At 41.5% G+C, this 24,298-nt stretch overlaps 1 protein-coding gene across 1 annotated transcript in view; it reads left to right on the forward strand.

Annotated features, from left to right (window-relative positions):
• sash1b (SAM and SH3 domain containing 1b) overlaps positions 1 to 24,298 on the forward strand; it is a 90,714-nt gene that overhangs the window by 10,491 nt on the left and 55,925 nt on the right. The gene's annotated exons all lie outside the window — the stretch shown is intronic.

Consider the following 24,298-nt stretch of genomic DNA (forward strand, 5'->3'; position numbering starts at 1 on the left):
AATCATTGTAAGGACAATATTAATATTAAATTCATTGATTTAAGCGCAGATTATTCAAACATTTGATTTAAACATTTTGTTCATTCATCACATATGATTATTTAACTTATAGCTGTAAAGTCATGGAGTCTTGGAGTAGGTTGTGAGGAATGCAGCAACCAGGCTTTTACGCAGAGCGTGCAGGATCTTGGGTGAGAATCTTTATGTCTGCGGAACAATAAGTGAGCAAAGAGTTGATTTGGGAGTCCAGATAGTGTTGCCATGAAAGGTGCATGAAAGATTATGCTGTGTCAGTTGGATGGTGAAAAATAGACCCTTTTGTATGTTACATTATGCAAAGAGTCCATATCCTGATTGGTGGCCGTCCATTCCTGCACAATCAGTGTTGGAGTTCGTGAAAATATTTGGCTTTTTGTTGAGGTTTTGCTCCTTGAGCCTCTTCTGACTCTAGGACAGCAATAGCTCAGGAGGTAGAGCATGTTGTCCAGTAATCAGAAGGTTGTAGGTTCGATCCCGGCTCCCGCTGCTACTGTTGTGTCTTTGGGCAAGACACTTAACCCGACTTGCCTGCTGGTTAGGGCTGGGCGACATGGCCTAAAATCAATATCACAATAGATTGAGGATTTCACCTCAATAACGATAAATGAACGATAACTACAGGTATGTGCAGAAACAAAAGTTGTCCGCTAGATAGGGCTGTCATATGTATTACGTTAAATCGCATTTTTACGTGACTCAAGATGGTACAGCTTCTTAAAGAGACATGAACGTTGCCAACCTACACACATCTTTTCATTTTTTTATTATCAAATTTAATGACATGGGAAAAATTATCTCAATAATGGTCAGAAATTTTGATAACGATACATTTTCGATTTAGTACCCAGCCCTACTGCTGGTGGTGGTCGGAGTGACCGGCAGTCTCACTTCTGTCGCTGGGCAGCTGTGGCTACATTGTGAATGTGTGTGAATGGGTGGATGACCAATTGGATGACTGAATGTGATGTGAAGTGCCTTTTTGTGGGTTGGGGTGGGTGGGTGGGGGGGGGGTGGTGGTGTGTGTGTGGGGGGGGGGGGGTTGTAGAACCCTAGAAGGCGCTCCATCATGCTGGAAAAGACATTGTTCATCACCAAACTGTTCTTGGATGCTTGCGAGGAGTTCCTCTGGGAGGATATTTAGTTACCATTCTGGTCTCATACTGTTAGTATGACTGGACATTTTGTTATCTGGATTTCTTTTTTTTTTCCAGATGCTCCAAAATATCTGAAAGGAGAATCTGGTCCTTAGCAGTAAAATCCCTGGGCCTTAAGAAGAATTTCAGTTGTCTCTGGTGGCTTTATGGGAGAGTACTTTTGCACATCAACTTTGTGTGGTTCTGTGGAAGAATTTGGATCAAGTAATATCTTACCTGTTGTAACTACAAACAGTTTTGTGAAACAGATTCATTTAGATCAGACAAACAAGGGAGGAGATGATGCCTCATGGAAGCCTGATTGTTTGGTGCCCCTCTGGCCACTTGGTGCCCTATTCACAGTGCATGATGTGCATGGGTGGAGAGCCAGCTCTGGTTAACCTGTCAGTCTGGTCAAAACCAATTTAAATAATTAGTCATAAACTTTTCGCAGAAACACACTTTAGAAAATCTGAAACATCCGTTAAAATCTAAAATAATTTCACAAACACACATCATTATTCTTTGGGAGGCTAATCCTTCTGTTTTGTATTCATTTATCATTTTTTGCAACTTGCATGAGTGTGTTATTGTTTGATAATTTAAGATGCCATCAATAATTTTCAACATACACTCAACAAAAATACAAACGCAACACCTTTGTTTCTGCTCCCATTTTTCATGAGATGGACTTAAAGACCTAAAATTCATTCCAGACAATACACAATATTACCATTTCTCTCAAACATTGTTCACAAATCAGTCTAAATGTGTGATAGTGAGCATCTGTGCTTTGCTGAGATAACCCATCCCACCTCACAGGTGTGCCACATCAAGATGCTTATCTGGCATCATGAGTAGTGCACAGGTGTACCTAATGCGACAGTGGAGTACGGTTCTGTTCCAAATGCCGTCCTCATCCCCCCATCCTCGCTAGAACAGACTTTCTGGTGTCCTTACCAGGAACATTTTTGTCTAGTACACAAGAACATACTAGCGTCCTTGAGTATTGAGGAATGGCCTGTGATTTTCTTTCAAAATGTCAGACCTCAATAATTTATTTGCACTTGGACCAATACAAAAAGAAAACTGAATGAAACTGGACTTGGTATTTATTTCCACTGAATGATCAGTTAGAAGATGAAATTTCGTGCAGCATCTCTCTGGGGGTCATGACACAGTGATGGGTTAAGGCTTCATTTATAGTATTTAGTGCTTTTTGGGGTTTTTTTGGATCTTGACTGAAGGCACGGGATCTAAGATTTGATTAGTTGAAATGAGCATCCCCCTTATATATAGCAGCTGAGGTAAAGCAGGCATCTGATTAGGTCACTTTCATTTGGAGGTTCTCCGAACAGAAGACCCTGGTTCAGACTCAGAACCTGTAGGAAGGATCATATTTCCTCTCTGGTGTGGGACCACTGTGGGATCCTCCAAGAGGACATATAAATGGACGAATTTTGTATAGTGTGTAGTTTTGTATGGTTACTTTCTTTTGGGAATGCTGTGTTTTAAATCACATCTATTATACATTTTTACACCAGACTTAAAGCAGAGATCACCCACAATAAGAATAATCACAGAGACCACATCTCAGCCTCCATCCAGCTCTGATGTGATCAGAACATCAGAGTAAGATCTGAGCCACAGAACCACAAAGACGACATCTGAATAGGAACAGTAACAAAGTCGGAGGACTCTCCTGTACCATATGCTCACATTATGACCCATTTTCTTCTTGTCTTCCTCTCCACAGCAGCTTAGGCCCTCCTCCCTTATGAATTTCAAATGACAGCCATACATCCGACCGTGACCAACTGTAAGCTGAGCTGCTTTGCTGCTGATCCATTTGCATGCGGGTTTCTGCTGCCTTGTGATCGCCGCCATGCTAAATCAGGAGGAAGTGATTCTTACACTCATCCACATTATCTCACATTTAATTCTCCTGGAATATCTAATGCACTTAGTGTCACACTGTCAGCATGCATAATGTGTCCTTACAGAAACTCTAGAAAATTGGAACGTAGAAATGTGTCTCGTCTCAGTTTCACCCATTAACCTCCTCTTTTCGTCCTTGCTGGATTGTTACAAACTTAGATGAGCTGTAAAGTCATTGCCAGTTTGTTCTGTGGAAGGTATGCTTTGTGTATCATGTACTGAAAACTCTGTAAATGTTTGGAAAAAGATATTTTCACCATATGTTGTGGCTTTGATACCAAACCATTGCTAGTGTCTATGTTTGGAACATGAGCCTTTGCGGGAGAAAAGTTAATACTTTATATGTCAGAGGTGTAAGTGAGACTGGATGCATTAATGCTGATGTAAGTCCTTCTGAAAGCCTGAACTCGCTCTTGGAGGACATCCGATCCACCTCCTTGGAGTTTCTGGATGATTAGCTGTAAATCTACAGAAAGAACTCCAGTCTAAGAAATACCACACTTAACCCTAAAATTCTGGGGTTTATTTAACATGGCCAAATGATGCAAACTAAAAGAGGAGAGCTGTTCCGTTTCACCTCTGCCGCCCCTCATCAAAAATGCAGGACTTTTGTTTTTCACTCGAAAACAGGCTGAAAGGCTAAGGGAAAAAGAATGAGCTATGGCTTTTATTTAAACTTGTTACACTGAAGCTGTTTAAACTTGTTCTAGACATATCAGGTTGTATTCAGGACATTAATGAAGGCTCACTCCAGATATGTCCTTAGGAGAAACTCCAATAAAACAATTAGACCCGACTTTGCCAATTCCTCAGTGAGAAAAGGTCTAAAAGTCACTAAATTAATGGATCTCCCAATTAGCATAATTGGCCACGTGTTTGTGTAATAATTAGGAAATAGGTATAATGAGTTTAACAAAAATTTATCCTCTACACAAAAATACACTTAAGATGACCAGAATAACCACTTAAGTGAACTATTGTTGGATTTTATTCAGACCTTCAAAAACACGTTTGAGTACAAAATCCCCTAAACATCATACGTCACTATCAGTGGATGTAAAAGGTTTAAATGTGTTGTGGTTGCTGCATGGTGGTCCAGCTCTGTTGCCTCACAGCAAGATGGTTGACGGTTCAAATCCCAGTTAGCGTGCTCTCCTCATGTATGTGTATGTACTCTCCAGGAACTCCGGTTGCCTTCCAAAGACCAAAAGAATGCATGTCAGGCTGATCGGTGACTCTAAATTGTCCCTATGTGTGAATGTGTGTGACTGTGTCGCACTGTGTCTATGTGATGGAGACCTGTCCAGGATGTCCCACCTTTTACCTCATGACTGCTGGAGCTAGACAGCTCCTCACGACCTCATGAGAAAGAAGTGGGTTCAGAAAATAAGAGCATGACTGAGTTTAAATGTGTTAAAGCCCCAGTGTTTGAGATTTTTACCAGTTCAAACGGTCACGCTGTAAGCCAGGAGGAAGTTAGGACCCAAGATGCAGAACCAGGATGACACAAGGCAGGAGTAGTAGAAAACGTAAAATCCTTTATTTAGGAATAATTGTCCAAAAGTAAAATCCAAAAGGGCAGGAAGGCAAATACCTAAATCCAAAAATCCTAATGCGCAAACCTAGAGACCAAGAGACGAAGAGCTCCTTTAAAGAGCAAAAACCTAGAGACATCCAAATACCTAAAGACCAAGAGACCAGGAGAGGGAAAAGAGGCAACACTGATACAAACAATGCACCGACGACACATCGAGACACAGACAGGGTTATATACACAGAGGGAAACATTCAGGGAAACAGGTGACAGGTGTGTGGGGAGTGAGATCAGAAGGGATCAGGTGAGACTAAGTGGGGAAAACTGACTAGGTAAAATTAATCTACAGAGAACTAAAGATAAGTGAACTCCTAAACCTGAAAACTAGACACCAGAAGAAAAACACTAACAGGGATGGGATAACTAAATCTGAAACCGCTAAGGGGAACCTGAGGGAAACCTGGAGGGAGCTGGAGACCTAAAGGGGCACAGAAACCTAAGGAGAACACCTAAGGGGAAAACCTGGAGTGGGCTGGGGAACACAAGGAAGCACATGAGGGGGACGCAGGACACAGAACATGACACAAATTCTGTGTTTCCAGTTCACAAACTTGTCCTTTTTCACTAATTTCTCACCAACATCAATTCTAAATATTCCTCTCAACATGAAATTATACATTTTTAAATACATAAACTGTGGTCGATGCTCCATGGTCATCCACCATTGTCAGTTTTGACCGGCGGCGGCACGTGGTTTGAAGGAGAGGCAAACAAATAAATCAGGTTGAGGTGGCTTTATTGCAACATGTTTGTCACCAACACCAACATTTTCTAACACCAACACTCACTGCCTTTTATAACTAAGTGACTGATTGGAAGAAACCATGAAGAGGGGTAATCAAAGAAATAATAACTAAATATTATTTACAGAACCCAACCACCAAAATAATAAATGGTACCAAACATTTACATAAATACAAATCACACTAAATAAATCCAAGTTCAATCAAACAAAAGAAACGAGGTTTCACATAACTCCTCCAAGAATCACCCTCCTTATTTAAGTGGTATGCTCCAGCAGCTTAAAAGCAGCACCTGGGACACAAACTTCCCTTTGCTGCCCCGCCCTGCTGAGGAGACAACACCAGAAAGGTGAGTGAAACTTTGGAGATCAACTTAAACACAAATTGACATTTAACAAACATTTCCTTTTTACACAGGAAGGGTGGCCAGTCCCTCTGCCTCCAAAGAATCTGTTTTAAATGTCCAACAAAAAATAAATAACTTCAATAACAAAACCTTTTGTCTGTAACTCAATCAGAAATAACAGAACATTAATCATAATGAATGGAACCCCTGGTCTCCATTACATTTCCTCCCCCTTCACTTAGGACAACAGATGTTCACTCATCATACATACGAGACAGAGAATCGGCCACAAGGTTAGACTTCCCTGACCGATACCGTATTGTAAAATTAAAAGGTTGCAATGTAAGATACCATCTTGTAACACGCATGTTAGAGTCTTTCATTTTATTTAACCATTGCAGTGCCCGATGATCCGTCTCAAGGGTAAAATGTCGCCCCAACAGATAGTACCTCAGTGATTCCACTGCCCATTTAAGTGCGAGACACTCCTTCTCGACCGTGGAATACCTGGTCTCCCTTTCCTGAAGCTTTCTGCTGAGAAACACAATAGGATGCCTCTCACCATCAGCGTCCTGGAGCAACACCGCACCAAGACCTTCTCCAGAGGCGTCTGTTTGCAAAATAAAGGGTTCATTAAAGTCTGGACTGTAGAGAACAGAGTCACTTGAGATTGCTGACTTCAGGTCGTTAAAAGCTTTATTGCATTCTTCTGTCCATCTGACCTTATTTGGTGCTGAAGCTCTTGTCAGATCAGTGAGAACAGCAGCTCTCTCTGCAAAATGGGGAATGAATTTACTGTACCACCCCACAAGTCCAACAAAAGCACGCACCTTCCTTTTTGTTGCAGGCACTGGGTATGCATGGATAGCTTCTACCTTCCCCACCTGAGGTTTGACTTGTCCATTCCCAACCACATAACCCAGGTACTCCACCTGACTTTGTGCAAACATACATTTGTGAGGATTTATGGTGAGGCCCGCCGATTTAATGAGATGAAGAACATGCTGAAGATGATGAAGATGCTCCTCCCATGTCTGGCTGAAGATCACCACATCATCCAAATAGGCTGCAGCAAAGTCTGAGGCTTCCATCAGCACCTGGTCCATGAGGCGCTGAAATGTCGCTGGTGCTCCCTGCAAACCAAACGGCATCACCTGGAACTGGAAAACCCCAAACGGTGTCTTGAAGGCTGTCAACTCCTTTGCTTCTGGTGCCAGGGCCAGCTGCCAGTAGCCCTTGCTGAGGTCCAAGGTTGTGATGAAATTGCATCTCCCGACTCTCTCCAAAAGTTCATCGATGCGAGGCATTGGATAGGGATCAAATTTAGAGACAGCATTAAGATACCTGAAGTCAATGCAAAACCTCAAAGTGCCATATTTCTTGGGCACTAGCACCACTGGACTGCACCATTCACTCACTGAAGGCTCGATAATCCCCAGCTGCAACATGAATTCAATTTCCTTTTTGAGTTGTGGGACCAGACGCTCTGGGGTCCTATAGAACTTCCTACGGGGTGCTGCGTCATCTCTGAGGTGAACCTTATGTTGAATCAGGTTGGTGAAGCCAGGTTTTTCCTGAAACAACTCTGGATCCAGTAGAGGCTTTAAACCCTCTTGCTGAGCTGGCTGGAGATGAGAGAGAAGTGAAGCTGGTTCTGAAGCACTGGCAAGGAAGAATAGATCACCTTCTTCGTCATCCTCCACCACACGCACAAAGAGTTGAGGCAACACTGTCTCTGTGGGCTTCTCCTGTTCCAATGGCTCCGGTTGAGATGGCTGTGAAGCAGATGACATGGCAGACTGGGGCTGTGCACTGTGGTACTGCTTCAGAAGATTCACATGGAAGGTTTGATGTTTTTTCTTCCTTTCAGGCAAAAACAGTTCATAATTAAGCTTCCCAATATATCTTGTGATCTTATATGGCCCCTGCCATTTAGCAAGAAGCTTATTGTCAGTAGTGGGAAGCAGTAACAACACTTGCTGTCCAGGATGAAAACTCCTCTCTCTGGCATTTTTGTCATACCAGGCCTTCTGCTTAGTTTGAGCCATTTTCATGTTTTGTTGCGCCAGCACAGCCATTTGTTCAAGTTTCTCCCTCATTTTTATCACATAGGAGACTACATTCTCTCCAGATGGGCTTGGGCTCTCCCATTGCTCCTTTAGAAGATCTAGAGGCCCCCTCACCTGCCGTCCATATAACAGTTCGAATGGGGAGAATCCAGTTGAGGCTTGTGGAACTTCACGATATGCAAAGAGCATATAGGGCAGCCATTTGTCCCAATCTGCACCAGTCTCTGAAACAAACTTGCGTAGCATATTTTTCAGCGTTTGGTTAAAACGTTCAACCAGTCCGTCTGACTGGGGGTGGTATGGGGTGGTTTTTTTTACCCTTTATACCTAACAGCTGATAAACCTGCTTTAACAGTTTTGACAGAAAGTTAGTCCCACAGTCTGTAAGGACTTCATTAGGAATGCCTACACGTGAAAACAGTTGCAGTAAGCAATTAGCTACTTGTTTTGCCTTCACAGATCTTAACGGAAAAGCTTCAGGGTATCTTGTAGCATAATCACAAATCACTACAATGTAACGGTTGCCAGAGGAACTCTTCTCTAATGGGCCTACCACATCCATTCCTATTCTGTGAAAAGGTGTTTCTATGATTGGTAAAGGCTGTAGATGGGCTCGGGTAACACCTCTGTTAGAAGTCAACTGACATGTGTGGCATGAAGAACAGAACTGTTGAACCTGAGTGTACATGCCTGGCCACACAAACCGACTTGCTATTCTGTGGAGGGATTTCTGAAATCCAAGATGCCCAGCCCAAGGGACAGAATGACCAATTTCCATCACTTTTGCCTCAGCTGCTGTGGTAAAGCAATGGCTTCCATTTTACCTTTAATCTGATAAAGGACACCTTTCTTCACAGCATAGGTTGCCTCTTCCAAAATGTCTACTTTGCCATGTGTCTGTCCCTCCCCCTCTGTTACTTTATCAAACCATGGTTTTAATGTTGGGTCTGACCTCTGATGTGCAGATATATCAGAGGGAATGTCAAAGTCAAGTGAAGAGCAGGGCTTACTCTGTTCTTCCACGTCTGGTTTGGGTGACGCCAAAAACTTTTCCTTTCTCCTTTGAGCTCTAGATTTTGCTGGCTTTACTGAACCTGCTTCCAATTCAACATCATAGAATGGCAAGTCCTGAAGTGGGTTTTGTGCTTTCTGTGCTCTAGTAGTAACCAGACTACACAGAGGAGCAGGAGGTTCCGGATTAGCCATGGAGACTACTTTATGTAACCCTGCAGCTTCCTGACCATCTGCAAAAGTCAGATCAGAATCTACACTGGACACCAAGTCAGGCAGAGTGGGAACATCTAGACCCAAAATGACAGCATAAGGCAGCCTTGGAGCTAATGCCACCGGTAATAAAAATGTTTGACCTCCTATAGTCAAATAAACCTCTGCTACCGGATACTCCATCTCATCACCATGAATGCAACTTATTTTTGTTTTAGCATCACCCCACAACTCTCTTGGCACCAAACTGGAAAGGACCACAGACTTAAAGCTTCCTGTGTCTAATAAAGCTACTTCACGCTGACCATTTACTAGCACAGGCACTGTTCGGGCAGGTTCATGAACAAGGGATGGAGAAGTTGGTCTTGGGACTGAACACAAAAGGGAGGGTTTACTCTGTGTAGTGGCAGGACATGTATACTGTGTATGACCTATCCTATTACATTGAAAACACCTCACATCTTGCTTTGACGATGAAAATTCACGTTTAGCCGGATTTGGTTTAGCTACAGGAAATGATCTGTTACTTGAACAATTCCTAGCCTGAGCTGCACCACCACCCCTTTCACCCCCATCAGACTTACTTCTTCCTGCAGAGAAGTTGTCACGCCCAAAGTTGGTTCTTCTGGCACCCGTCCTCGCTGACAGAAAGACCTCAGCCAAACTTGCCGCTTTTTCTGCAGACTCTGGGGCTCGTTCTCGGATCCACACTTCCAAGTCAGGATTCACCATCCTCAGAAACTGCTCCATGATCATCAGTTCTGAAATATCCTTCACTGTGGACTGCTCTGGTTTGACCCACTTGTAAAACAAGTCCTTGAGTCGAACATATAGTTCTTTTGGTGTCTCACCCTGATGAATGTCCAGGGATCGAAACCTCCTCCTGTAAGTGTCGGCGGTTATTTCATATTTGGTGAGAATGGCATCTTTAACCTTGTCGTATGTGTAAGAATCAGCAATGTCCATCAAAACATACGCACTCCGTGCTTTCCCGGTAAGTAGAGGAACCAGTCGGACAGCCCACTCCTCTCGAGGCCAGTGGCAGACCTGAGCCATCCTTTCAAAAGTTGTTAGAAAGTGCTCAATGTCATCATCAGAGGTTAGCGGAAGCAGCTTCGGCTCCCTCTGGGTTGCTGGTGGCTGGACCATCACCTGGCTTGGTCCTTCGTCAGGGTGGTCTCCTTCCTCATCATAGCCATGAAGGTTCTCCTCCATGTTGTCACCATCATGCTGCTGTTCCTCTCTCCAATTCCTCACTTGGGTCTGGAGTTGCTGAAACTGATGTTGCATACTCTTCCATCTTTGGTCCTGGCGTGCTGATTCTTTCTCCATTTCCCGGTCCCGCGTAGTTTGAGACAGCATTAATGATTTGACAAGGTCTGCAAGTTCATCCAATTTGTCATCAGAGTTAGCTGCAGCTTTAGCTCCATCCATTGCTGCTGTACTCTCCTGACTTTCTGTGCCATTCTCATTTTTCTTCCCACCTTTCTTCATCTTTGCCTCATTATTTATCCAAAGCCCCACTCCTGGCACCACTTGTCAGTTTTGACCGGCGGCGGCACGTGGTTTGAAGGAGAGGCAAACAAATAAATCAGGTTGAGGTGGCTTTATTGCAACATGTTTGTCACCAACACCAACATTTTCTAACACCAACACTCACTGCCTTTTATAACTAAGTGACTGATTGGAAGAAACCATGAAGAGGGGTAATCAAAGAAATAATAACTAAATATTATTTACAGAACCCAACCACCAAAATAATAAATGGTACCAAACATTTACATAAATACAAATCACACTAAATAAATCCAAGTTCAATCAAACAAAAGAAACTAGGTTTCACATAACTCCTCCAAGAATCACCCTCCTTATTTAAGTGGTATGCTCCAGCAGCTTAAAAGCAGCACCTGGGACACAAACTTCCCTTTGCTGCCCCGCCCTGCTGAGGAGACAACACCAGAAAGGTGAGTGAAACTTTGGAGATCAACTTAAACACAAACTGACATTTAACAAACATTTCCTTTTTACACAGGAAGGGTGGCCAGTCCCTCTGCCTCCAAAGAATCTGTTTTAAATGTCCAACAAAAAATAAATAACTTCAATAACAAAACCTTTTGTCTGTAACTCAATCAGAAATAACAGAACATTAATCATAATGAATGGAACCCCTGGTCTCCATTACAACCATCTTAAAATACAGTAGCTGTTTAGGGACATACAAGCTCCACGTTACCCGTTTGGACTATGACTATAACCTGAAGCATGGAGTCTGCTAATTCAACCAAGAAATAGAAAAGAATAGCTACATCATTGCTGTACTTGTTAGTTTGAATTAAAAAAAACTATTAAATCAAAAGACACATACAATTTGTCAGTTCGTCATCATGCACACACAAGGAAGTTGTTCAGATCCCCGCCCGTTGTTAGCTGGACGCCAGCCTCCGATTAGTGTCTCTGACTCCCAAACTCACCTCAAGTTGTTCATTCGTCTTTTCTCAGTACCAGAACTCCCGATCCGGTCCCAACGTGTCCGTTCCAAAGTCCTTCTACTCAAGTGTCCTCTCTTCCCGCAGCCTGCCATCTCTCCCAACACGCTCCAGCGCTCGTCCGCTAGCCAGTGGCTAAATCAGCGTTGTTTACTTTATCTCCACAACACTCTACTAATGTCGATGTAGTTCTCCACGCGTTACAGACGCTCCGACACAGAGGGCTTCTTCTCAAACGTTACCTTTAGACTTGGGTCTCCTTTTGCTGGTTATCCATGGAGTTTACACACAGCATGTCCCCGGCTCTAGATGTGGCTAACTAGTAGCTCGTGACCAGGGGCGCAGATAGGATTTTCAAACTGGGGGGGGACAAAGTTCCAATGTACCCTCCCCCAAACACACACACACACACACACACACACACACACACACACACACACACATACACACACGTACACATACGCAAACTATTGCAAGCGCCTTAACTAGAGCTCAGTCAGTTTGTGTAATTTCCTCCAATGGTTTACGTAAAAACGGACACTTTTATATACGTGTTTGAAGCCATTATGCAACAAAGCTCTACCTGATCAACACTATAAATGATAAATGATCCGCACTTGTATAGCGCCTCTCAGAGTAAGGACTCCAAAGTGCTTTACACTACAGTGTATCATTCATCCATTCACACACATTCACACACTGATGGTGATGAGCTACGATGTAGCCACAGCTGCCCTGGGGCACACTGACAGACGCGCCTCACTATTTAATTCAGTCATTTGTTATTCTCCCAATCAAGTACTAACCAAAACCTCATGCTTTATGCAAAACATTAAATGATTTTCAGCATACCAATCTTTACAGAAAACATAAAAGCCCTAAAAAACTGCACATAAAATATATTTAAAAATGAAATTCACGTATCACTTAGAGTAGTGGTTCCCAAACTTTTCAGTCTGACCAACAGATGTTCCTTCGTGTTTTGACATTATTTACAAATTTTCATTATATTTGGAAAGTTTTAATTTATATATAAATCTCTTTCTAAATTTTATATTTTACTTTTTTATGATTATGTGGCACACTTGACTTCCATACAGAACTCATTGGCATCTGCGTCTTTTTACGGCTTTTTTTTTACATTGTCGCTACGTCTGTCACGTTTGCGGTGTTTTACCATCATTTCTACATCCATCACGTCCCAGAGAAGGTTAAACAAAAATCAAACCCAACGTTTGGAGCTGGTAAACTCCACACACCTCTCGTGCTGCAGCAGCGTCAATCTTCCCTGCTGGATGAGTGAATTTCTTCATCAGAGTCAATATTCTGCTTCATAATCAGAGTCAGTCATGACCAGACAAAGTCAACTAAGACCAGACCTGCTGGCAATTATACGTTTGGTTTTATCTAATATTTGTGCTCTTCATGCTGCACGCATCTCCTCCTCTCCCCGACTTGGAGCCTCTCGGCGGGAGGCGATGTTCAAACTCTAAAAACTCCCAAACTTTGCTCAGCCTGAAGGTTACACATCTCCACTATCTTCTGATGTAAAGTAGTAACATCATGAGGGATCATATTTGTAGATGAGACTTGTTAAAGTCAGCAATGAGGCTTTGGCACCAGTGGCGGCTGGTGAAAAATATTTTTGGTGGGGCTGTGCTATTTTTTTTTTTAAACAAACTTGTGCTGTCTGAGCTTTGTGCACAACTTCACTATTTCCTGAATTAAGCACAGCTCTTTTATTTCCTGTCTTACATTATTGGACAAAGGGATTAATCCACGTGTGTCTGACTATTGGCACACTGCCTTGCGGACCAAGGTTGAAAAATACTGCATTAAATTGCACATAAAATAACATGACCATATATGGTCCACATCCACATTACTGTTTGTGAAACTAACATACTGGAGAATTTCATCACAATAATATTAAATAAACAAGTATGTACCTGATCTTTTGCATACTGTTGGTGAAGCTCTGGATGACCCCTGTGATGGAGACAGAGTCAATGCTCCTCTTCTGCAGCTGGTTGAACAGCATGTCCACATGTGGCATGATCTTGTGACACAATGCCAGCAGAAAGCCGAAATCTTCTTCCTCCAGCATTCTCACAAAGCCTCCTGCCTCTCTCTCAGTGATTGGATCAAAGTCATCCGAGTCTCTGATCATCTGGAAAAATCTGAGGAGGTCATCCTTGTGCTCATACACTGTGTTGACATCTCTCTCTTGGACAAAATGTGCCGGTTCTGATCCACTTCTTCATTGTGTTTATTCACTGCAAGCCTGCGTCCCTCGTCTCTAGCTGCATGGCAATGTTAGCTCTGCCTAGCATAGCTAGCTTCACCGTGTTGTCCATGTGCGCCCGGGATAACTCATGTTTCTTCACCTTCTCAGAAAAATGTTTCATTTCCGTAACTCCTGACTCAATCCATGCCTCATCTGTCACAGTCGTTTGGAAAGCAAAATAACGCATTAGCCTGATTGCATCCAGCTAGCCAAGCCTTCCCAGAAGCCTCGTGTGTACAGTTTACCTCTCTCCTCCTCCTGCTGGCTTATCTTTACGTCGGGCTGATCTGGTCCAAGCTCTTTGACATTAAGTTTTTCCACCATAGTTATCCTCTCGAACGGATACTGGAGAAGAGACCGAACTGAATTCAGTGGCTGCTGAGATCCGGTATCCATGCTGCTGCTGGTTGTAGGCGCACTGGCGTCCATGTCTATTACGTCTGCGTCACGACCGTCACCAGTCACGACCAAAAACGTGCTGGAGTCGAGAATCTCCGAGTTCTACCGAGCACTAATGAAAGCCTTTGGCGGTAGCTCTATCGCCCATCATGCTTCTGAAACAACGTCGACGCTGATTGGATACATTCCCATTCCTACCCTTTGATTTTCTTGTCAGCAACTGGACGACTGGTCTCGTCCCGTTTGGGCGATTGAAACACAGCCTCCACCGCTCGGCAGAGACCGGCAGAGACCAATATAGAAATATATATATGATTTATTTTTGTTACAAAACACTCAATTAACTTAGAATATGTGATTATTGTTAATTTTATTTATTTAATTTTTAAATAAAAATTAAAAACACTGGGGAAACTGGGAGGGTGGCGCCCTATCGCCCTCTACTGGCCAGCCGCCACTGTTTGGCACTTATAAAGAGTAAGTCCCAACACTGACAACAATGTACTGAAACTAGAACCAACATGCATAAACGGACAGATCGGTCCCGCCTACTTACACTGTTGGTCTTTTTAAATACGCAGTAATCATTGTTTGCCTTTTTCGCTTCATCTTGCATCCTAGCAGCAACCAATTTGGCGCCTCTGGAGTCGGTGTTTGTTTACGTCATGCTGCATTCAATGCAATTGGAAAAAGGAGCTTCAAGCGCTTAACCTCCGATTTTGTTTTCTTTCTGGCCTTAGTTGGGGGGGACGGATCGGGATCGATCTGAATCTGGGGGGGGACAGATCCCCGGTCCCCTACCCTATCTGCGCGCCAGCTCGTGACACCCATCTCCACCACACCATCCATGAGCCATGATTAGCTGGTGGTTAAGTCAACATTATTTACTTGATGTCCACAGCGTGTCCCCGACTCACCAACCCTCCTTCACCAATCAAGGCTAACGAGCAGCCAGTGATCGCTCCATAGATTGTAGCGGCAGCCAGTTTGTTTACATCGAGGCACCATGATCCACGTGAAACGGGTGTTGTGGGAAATTATGTTCTCCTGAAATATTCTGTTTCCCTTAGGCAGTCAAGAGCAAATATTTCCTAATCAACAGAACTTATTGTCTATTATGAGGACTAAACTACCTCAAATAAAAGATGGTTAAACTGAGTAGATTACATCCTTTTACATAACTTTCAAAAACGATAAGCTTGCTGCAAAAGAGTGAACAAGAATGTTTTTACTGCATCTTTTTTATTGTTTTTAGGAGGAAATATAGATAAAAAAATCACTTGTATAACATTATTACATTATAATTTTCCCGTAAAAGTTTATCACAAATGTTGTGAAAATAGCCAGAAGTGTGATTTCCCGAAACAGGGGACAGAATATTTCAGGGGACACAATTTCTCACAACACCTGACCTCCTGGCTGACGTCACCCCTCCTCCGTGTGTGAATCGTGACCGCTTCAAGATCACAGAACTACCGCTTCAAGATCACAGAACTATCTTGCTTCCTTCAGAACTGGTAGGTTGATAAACAGTCATAATGATAAATGCTTCTTTTAAGAGGTCGAGCAGCTTGTTTTAAGCTTTGTGTGGGTTAGGCTAGACAGGTTAGAAATTGATTATACTGTCAAACTCATGAGTGAGCCACCGTAGCTGCAATACTTTCTTTGAACTGCATGGCGCTAAAGAGTCACGTTTTTTCATCATGATTTCAATGGATTTCACACATGGGGCCTTTAATGTTAATCAGACTGAAGTGGTTGACACCAAATAAACACTAACAACCTTCAATCATACGATGTCATTGACTCATTTTAAATCAATCTTCATACATGTATTAAATGTGACCAATAAAAGCAGCTAAATATTATTAGAAATGCTGCTAACAGAAAGGCTGATGTTTTATTTGTGCACCAGAATAAACGAGTGCACCTTGTTTAAAGTTTGGATTTGAGTCTGTTGTGAGTTTTCCAGCTGAGATCACCCGCTGGTCTCCCATCTGATCTTTGTCAGAGCTCACGGTGATGAAAGAGGCGTCGAGTAATCCTTTATTCTGAGAAGTGAAGAGTTAGTTTAAAGGGCCAAGCAGGCAGATGACAGTCACCTAGAGACTGTTGTGATGAAGTCTCACGTGAACTCTCTGTTGTTGCTCACTTAACACACACTGACATATGTACTCACACACACACACACACACACACACACACACACACACACACACACACACACCTGTTTTTCCATCTGAGAGGTTCAAAATGAATCATCATATGCATCACAGTTTTGAAACACCATTTTCAAAAGACTGAAGCTTTAAAGTTTTCCTCTGTTTTTTTTATCTGCTCGCCTGCCTCATAGTTTATCAAAGCCATTCACTGGTAGTTTTACCTGGATACTCATGTGAATTCCTTGAATATATGGCAGCAGTGTTTGTCCTACTTCGAGACCCGATTCCCCAAAAAAGCCTCCAATAAGCTGACAGTGCCTCCTGGGACGGTAGATGGCATGAATCATGTTCACGGTACAACTCTGACGTTTCCCACAGGTTTTCCCTGGGAGGCTCAGAGAAAGTGATAGCACAGAAAACGGTATGTCTCTGAATCCATTAGGGTGGGTGTTGTCATCTGAAAGAATTGGGGCAAACCCAACCACAGCACTCTGTGCAGCTATGCATATCCAGATGAAAAGTAATGCCTGTTGTGAAATATTGATTGTCACTTTTTATAACCGTAGAGCACCAGCTTGGTTGTGAGGCCTTTGTTTGTCTTCAGCCACCCCTCTTTTCTCTGCTTTTTCCTTCAAGGAACCAGACATTAATAGAACCAGCTATAACTGGTTTACCGGGCTTTTAACGGTCTCTTAATCCATTTTTTGACAGTCCGCAAACTCACAAAACTAACCATTTTTGTGTCAATGGACAATGGAGGCAGAACTACGAAAACAAGCCACTGGGAACAGAGAGTGAGGTTAGGAACGGGTGCTAATGAGAAATTGGGAAGTACTTGTGCAGAGAAGGGCGACTGTAAACACGACATGGGTACAAGTCAGGTGTGAGTGATGATCAAGAATCCTTAACCATAAGAACATAGAAACTAGTGATGATTAAACTTAGTGAGGCTTCCAGTCAACTGTGTTGGAAATGGTTCATTTCCAAGGATTTTGGTATTCAGTAGGGCCCCCTGCTGATCACCAAGTGAGTTATGACATGATGTCAACTAAGGATTATCCTTAAAGAGGGACTGTACACCATCAGAAAACGTAACTCCTGACTGATTGACTGGTTGACTGATTGGTTGACTGTTTGGTTGGCTGGCTGGTTAGTTAGTTGACTGGTTGGCTAGCTGGTTGGCTGTTTGGTTGGCTGGCTGGTTGGTTGTCTGGCTGGCTGGCTGGCTGGCTGGTTGGTTGGTTGGTTAATTGGATGGCTGGTTGACTGGTTGGTTGGCTGGCTGGAAGGCTAGCTGGCTGGTAGGGATGGGTACCTAATTCGGTACTTTTTAAGGTACCGACCGAATTCCATAGTACCGACCGAGCACCGATTCACGTCATTTCAAACGGTGCCTCGTTTCGGTACCCGTCCATCATAACGAGAACTTGCCAAGACAGCTGCGCATGCGCAAGAGCGTTTTGTCGTCGCTCGCTGCAAACCAGTTGTAAACAGAGCAGCATGGGTAGAAAGAACGCAGGCTAAAGCTTGGGTCCACTTCACTAAATGTGATGGGTAACTGGGTGATGATGAAACCAGCGACAACGATCTAAGTGAGACATCCTCATCTTAATCTGCTCCGGTACGTAAATATAATTAGCTTGATATGTTAGCTTCCGTTTCGCTAATGGTGCGTTCGCTTTCTCCTCGGAACTCCGAATTCCCGACTAGAAGAACATGAACGCATTCTAAAGTTTGGCTTCACTTTACTAAATGTGACGGGTGAAGACGAAACCAGTGACAATGATCTAAGTGTGAGGCATCATCGTTTTAATCTGCTCCAGCAGCTAAATAAACTGTTTAAGATAACGTTAGCTTGATATCTTAGCTTCCATTGCTACCATTGTTATCAGCTAATGGTGCGTTCGCTTTCTCCTCGGAAATTCTAACTTCCCAGTAGGAAAAATCAAATGAGAAAAGATGGCAAAAAGAATGAAGATACACAGTAAATTTAGTTCACAGCAAAGATGTTTGCTTCAGTTTAATTATCAGCTTATAAAACTACAAGGAAAATGTTAAAATACAAACAGTGGTATGTTATTTATCGTGATATTTATCAAATATTGTTATATATTGAGAAAAATATATATTTAATTATAAAAGAGAATTAAAATAATAAACACTCAAAAGTATCGAAAATTGGTACCGTTAAGTACCTGTATCGATTCGTAGGTACCGGGAATTAGTACCGGATCGATTCAAATGTCAAAGGTACCCATCCCTACTGGCTGGGTAGTTGGTTGAATGAATGAATGAATGAATGAATGATCAATTTATTCAGTCAGTTATCTTAAGATAATGTACATTAACATGTCATACAATTTGATACAAATACCATTTCTCACTAACATATGCCTTGTTTTTTATATGGTGTCTATTTGGTATATCATGACTGAATAGGTTTAGGCAGAAGCAATAGCTTATATAATTGCCTAACCTACTTACAAAACATTTTTTTAATTTCCCGCAATGAACCAACAACCCAAATAAAAGTAAAACACAAATCCATCCATCAACATCAAATTAATACTCTTCAAAAATGTTTTTATTGATAAGTTTTTTAAGAACTGAAAGAGAAGTTGCTAATTTTAATTCTATTTTAGCCTCATTCCAAAATTTTACTCCCATTACAGAGATACATCTCCTTTTCATGCCCTTTTTGGCTTTTTGTAGAACAAACATACATACACCTCTTAAATCATATTTACTTTCCCTCTTTACAAAGAACATTAGTATATTTTTTGGCAGAGCTGTTAATTTTACTCTAAACATAAATTGCATTATTTTATAATAATATAGATCTTCTAATTTCATAATCTGTGATTTTAAAAACAACGGGTCAGTATGAGCATAATAATTGCTCTTGTTCATAACTCGAATAGATTTCTTTTGTATAGTTTTTATTTCATGTATATATGTTTTAAAAGTTGAACCCCATATTTCTATACAATATGCCATGTATGGTTGTATTAGTGAACAGTATATTAGACGTAAGGCCTTATGGTTTAGATGTCCTTCAGCTTATATAATAGACCCAAAGATTTGGCAATTTTTCCTTTTATGTAATTTAAATGATGCTTCCAGGATAAGTTAGAGTCAATCACAACACCAAGAAATTTTATTTCAGACACTCTTTCAATTTCAGTATCTGAAATTGTTAATTTAAAGTCCCCATTTTTTACCTTCTTATTTCCAAAAATCATAAATTTAGTCTTTTTTATATTCAGTGATAGTTTATTTACATCAAACCAAGATTTGAGGATATTTAACTCTTTTTCGGCCTTCTTTAAAAGTTCTTTTATATCTTTACCTGAACAAACTAAAGTTGTATCATCTGCAAACATTATAAATTTGAAAAAATCTGCCACGTTACATATGTCATTTATATATAAAGTAAATAATATAGGACCTATTACTGAACCTTGTGGAACTCCACAACTTATTTCTCTAAATCCAGATTTTATATCTTTAATTTGTACATACTGTTGTCTGTCTTGTAAGTAACTCTCTATCCAGGACTTCGCTATTCCTCGTAGGCCATAATTTTCCATCTTTTTCAATAATCTCCTGTGGTCAATGGTGTCAAAAGCCTTCTTTAAATCAACAAATATGCTAATAGAGAGTTCTTCGCTTTTACTTGCTTGGGCTATTTCTTCTACCATCTGCATTATCGCATAGGTAGTGGTTCTGTTTTTTCTAAATCCATATTGACTGTCACTTAATAATTTATTTTTAGTAATATATACGTTGTTGGTCTTTCTTCTGTTAGACCAAGCACGGGTACGGAGAAGATGGAGTTAAACACCTTTTGAGTTGGCAGAATGTGGAGACAAATGATCAGAAGTCCAGTCACTGTTTTCACCGCTCATGAGGGGGAGAGCCTTTGCAACATACAGCAGGTCCCGTGACCTGCTCCCGTCAGTTGCTTCGGACAGACTCTCGCCGTTCTGCTGAAACGGCTGATTTTTATTGAAAAGCACAGGAATGTAACATACGCAGTTTGCCATACACACACGTAATTCTGCCATCTGCACCTGTAGACGCACGTCAGCTAATAGCCTTGTTAATGAAAGACCAATTCATCCCAAGGACATGCAACCTTGAGATGACCAGGACACATCCTGCAACATCCTTTGCTAACAAAGACAGTTGTTCTTGTATTGAGGAACTGAAGGAAGGAACACTTTCACTCCCTTTTGGAGTTCCTGCAGCTGTTTAGAGCTCATGCAGGAGAGAAGCACAGAGAGGCCTTTGATATTATAACATGATTCCATAATGAAAAAAGTATCATATAACAATGAATAATAAAAGAGCTTATATGAGAGTTACATATATTTTCAATCCCCCTTTTGAACTCTTTTAAGAGTTCAATAAAGATATAAGAAAGCAAAACAATAACACCAAATTCCATCAAAAAGAATCCAATAAGCAAAGTTTTAAAATACAAATACAAACAATCAATCAGATTACAGCTTCTCATATTTCCAGCAGTAAAGTAATACAAAAAACATGATCATATTTTTAACTGAACTTGTTACAACATGAATGGATCGCATGCTCACCGTATGAGGGCGAAAAACCCTAATTATCGTACGTCAAATAGGGAAAATTCCCCCATGTCCCCCCATTTTGGGGCGAACACCTTTTGGCACAGAGTGGGCATGCCTAGGTCATCAATGATCAAAAAATAAAAACAACACAATCAAAAAACTCATAGAAATGAACAGGTGAAGGGATTGTTACAGAAATCACTGAACATTCTCACACTCTAACATCATCTTCTTCATCATGAGAGTCATCACTATCATCAGAGGGTTCCCTTCCCAAATAGATGTTAGGATTGGCTAGTAACAAGGGCATCTGGATAATTGGGTCAGCAGGTGGAGAGATGGCAATGGTGATCAATCCTTGTAAAATAAATGAGGGTGTAAAATATAACCCTTGTAGAATGTTCGTATGGTGGTTACTTCTTCCCCCTGTTGAGGTCCCTCCACTGGCTCCAGGCAGCTGCAGGGGGTGATGATGTCACGATTCTCGTCCTGCAGGATGTGGTGGCAGCTTGGCATGCTACCTCGTCCCGCAGAATTGGTAGCTTGGCACGCTACTGTAGTCAGCTACTTCTCTTCCTGGTTTTTGGATCCTTTTTCTGGTCAGGCAGATGTCGGCTGCTTCTCTTCCAGGTTAGGCTCCTCTCCTTGTGACAGGTTCTCTTGGACCTCGATCAGGGTGCGGTGTGGCTCTTCCGCTGCAGCACACTGGGTCCAGTGGTACCAGGAGTCTCCTTTACCGTCCAGCCGGACAGCGTGTGACGTCCTCTCCGTGATCCTGTATGGCCCGGTCCACCTTGGTTCCGTCCACTTTCTTTTGGTGACCTTCAGCAGGACCCAGACGCCTGGCACCGAAGGCGAAGTATCTTCGTGTGTGTGGTTGTGGTCCAATGAAGGCTTTCTCGGCTTGTGCAGTCCAATTGATCTCGGCAGATAGTTGGTAGGAAGATTCACACTCCGGCCGGACCAGAAGTTCCCCGAACCGATCGCCTAGGGATTAAAGGTTATGCACAAAAATGTCCTAGCTCTTACTGACCCTAGTCTCTGATACTTTCAACATCAGATCCATACAGTTACGAACAGCAAGCGCAATTAAAGGTACAGTGACATCACGACATGGACACACACAGACACACAAACACATACACATGCACATACACAGAGAGAGAGGGAGAGAGTAAGAATGTGTGTGGGAGAAAGAAATGAGTGGGATCCACTTTGCCACCAGCATCTCCACCTGTGTCACAGAGAAAAAATTACAAAGAAATTAAAACATAAAGCAAACAACAATAATTCAATGAGTATAAATGATCAAACTAAAATATACAACCATGCATGGGTTTTATAACAGTTCCGGCAATACTGGAGAGGAAGCCTTGTACAATGAATTCTTAAGATGTCCTTCATCAATTAGAGGTTATAGCCAAATTGTTTCAGGATCCTGAAGTTGAATTGGTCAATTTACTCAGAATAGTCCAATGGCTTTGTTGATGTTTCTCAAGGCTCAGCCACGCCCATATAGATAAATAAACAAACAAACAAGACAAACACAGTCAAACACACGGTCCATACACGTCTCTGTGCCCTCACACACCAAGCAAATGTCAGACTGAAGCGAAAGTGTGAAAACACTTAACCTAACGCTAAATCAGTGGAAAGAAAAAATAAGACCTAAAGCGTGTGATCAAATTAATCCAACAAAACTTCCCATAACTGCCGTTCTAAACTCATGTTGCGGTGTGATCTCTCCAATTAGAAATTAGGACAACCACTTTTACTATCAATTCAACCAAATAGTTTCAGGTTGTCCCTTACCTAAACTACCTGTCTTTCTTACCTTCTTTCTTTCTTTCTTTCTTTTTTAAGAACACTACTCGCACAAGAAATCCTAAGAATTAATTCACTACTTAAGGTTAATTCATAAATAACGAAACTGCAGTTACAGGTTTGTTTGTGCATAGTATTGGTAATCAGCAGTTTTTTTCCTTATCTCCACATCTAGAAGTGTGTTTCTGTGCTACTCCTCCATCTATAACACAAGTTAGTATCATCCTTAAAGCATCTGAAATTAAGCTGCATTGCTAAATCAATAACGTGATTTGTGCTAAGAAATACTCCCCTATCCTCTTCCTTTTTCCAGTGGCACTGAATGACAGATTTTAGATCAATTTAACGTTTTATTACTATTACGTTTCATTTAATTAATTTTGCTTTTTCTCTCTTATTTTTATCTATTTATTTATTTATGTTATTTACTTATTTATCATGCCATCCTGTGATGATAATCTTAAAGACTTTTTAGCCAATTGTCGTCAAAAAGGCCAATTAGAAATATTATGTTAAAGATTTCACAAGATAAAAATGTGAACATAATTTTTATCGAATGAGGGGTACCATTATTCAATATTTTTGTAACATTATTTTCTACGTTAGAACTTACAGCTGATAGAAAAATATAGGATCAGCTAGGTTTGGCTAGATCTGTTGGGAAACTCAACGGAGCTGAAACAACACTGTTGTCTCGGATGAGATGTTACATAAATCATTTAGTCAGCTGAATGCCAAATTATTCATTTAATGTTTATTTTTATGCAATGAATGGAATGGGATGGAACGTTACTATAAACTGTCCGGAAATTTGCGCATGTTTGCTCGAAGGAGAAAACTGTTGAAGCCTAAAGCGTTCTCCTAGACTTATAAATAGACACCGTTTCCTTAACCAATGAAAATAAGTGATGACGCTGATGTATTCCGTTTTGAAAAGAAAATAAGGCTTTACTGCATGTCCGCTGCAGCTGAGAATCCTAAGACAATAAAGATTATATTGACGTCCAATGGTGAGTTGGGCTGAAATCCAGGTTACTAATCCTATTATTTATTTATTTATTGATATTATTATTATCTTTTTTTTTTTTTTTTTTTTTAGGCTAACTTTCTCAGTTAACTATGTTCTACAGTAGTTTAGTAAATTTTCCACAGTTCTGACATTTCATCAATTCAACTGGTTGTTGCCAAAAAGCCTTGTTCATTACCTGACTGCAGCAAGCACTCTTTTACTGGGTGTAACCATAGGAAACAGTCTCTTTTGAGCCTCTCTTTGTAAGTCCAGGATGACCACCGTCATTGATTCAAGTTCACATGTTAGCACACATGCTCCCCCTTTTGTACTTTGTTTCATCCGCAGCAGGGCAAATAAGTTTCTGCCTCTTTGTCCATCTTGTAGTGCTCCCCGTCTTGATGTTATAAGTCACAGTTTTTGGTGAGGGCTTCCAGGTTCTCTTTGTATAGAAGT

This window comes from Nothobranchius furzeri, chromosome 18 (assembly GCF_043380555.1).
Source record: "Nothobranchius furzeri strain GRZ-AD chromosome 18, NfurGRZ-RIMD1, whole genome shotgun sequence".
NCBI classification, from domain to species: domain Eukaryota; kingdom Metazoa; phylum Chordata; class Actinopteri; order Cyprinodontiformes; family Nothobranchiidae; genus Nothobranchius; species Nothobranchius furzeri.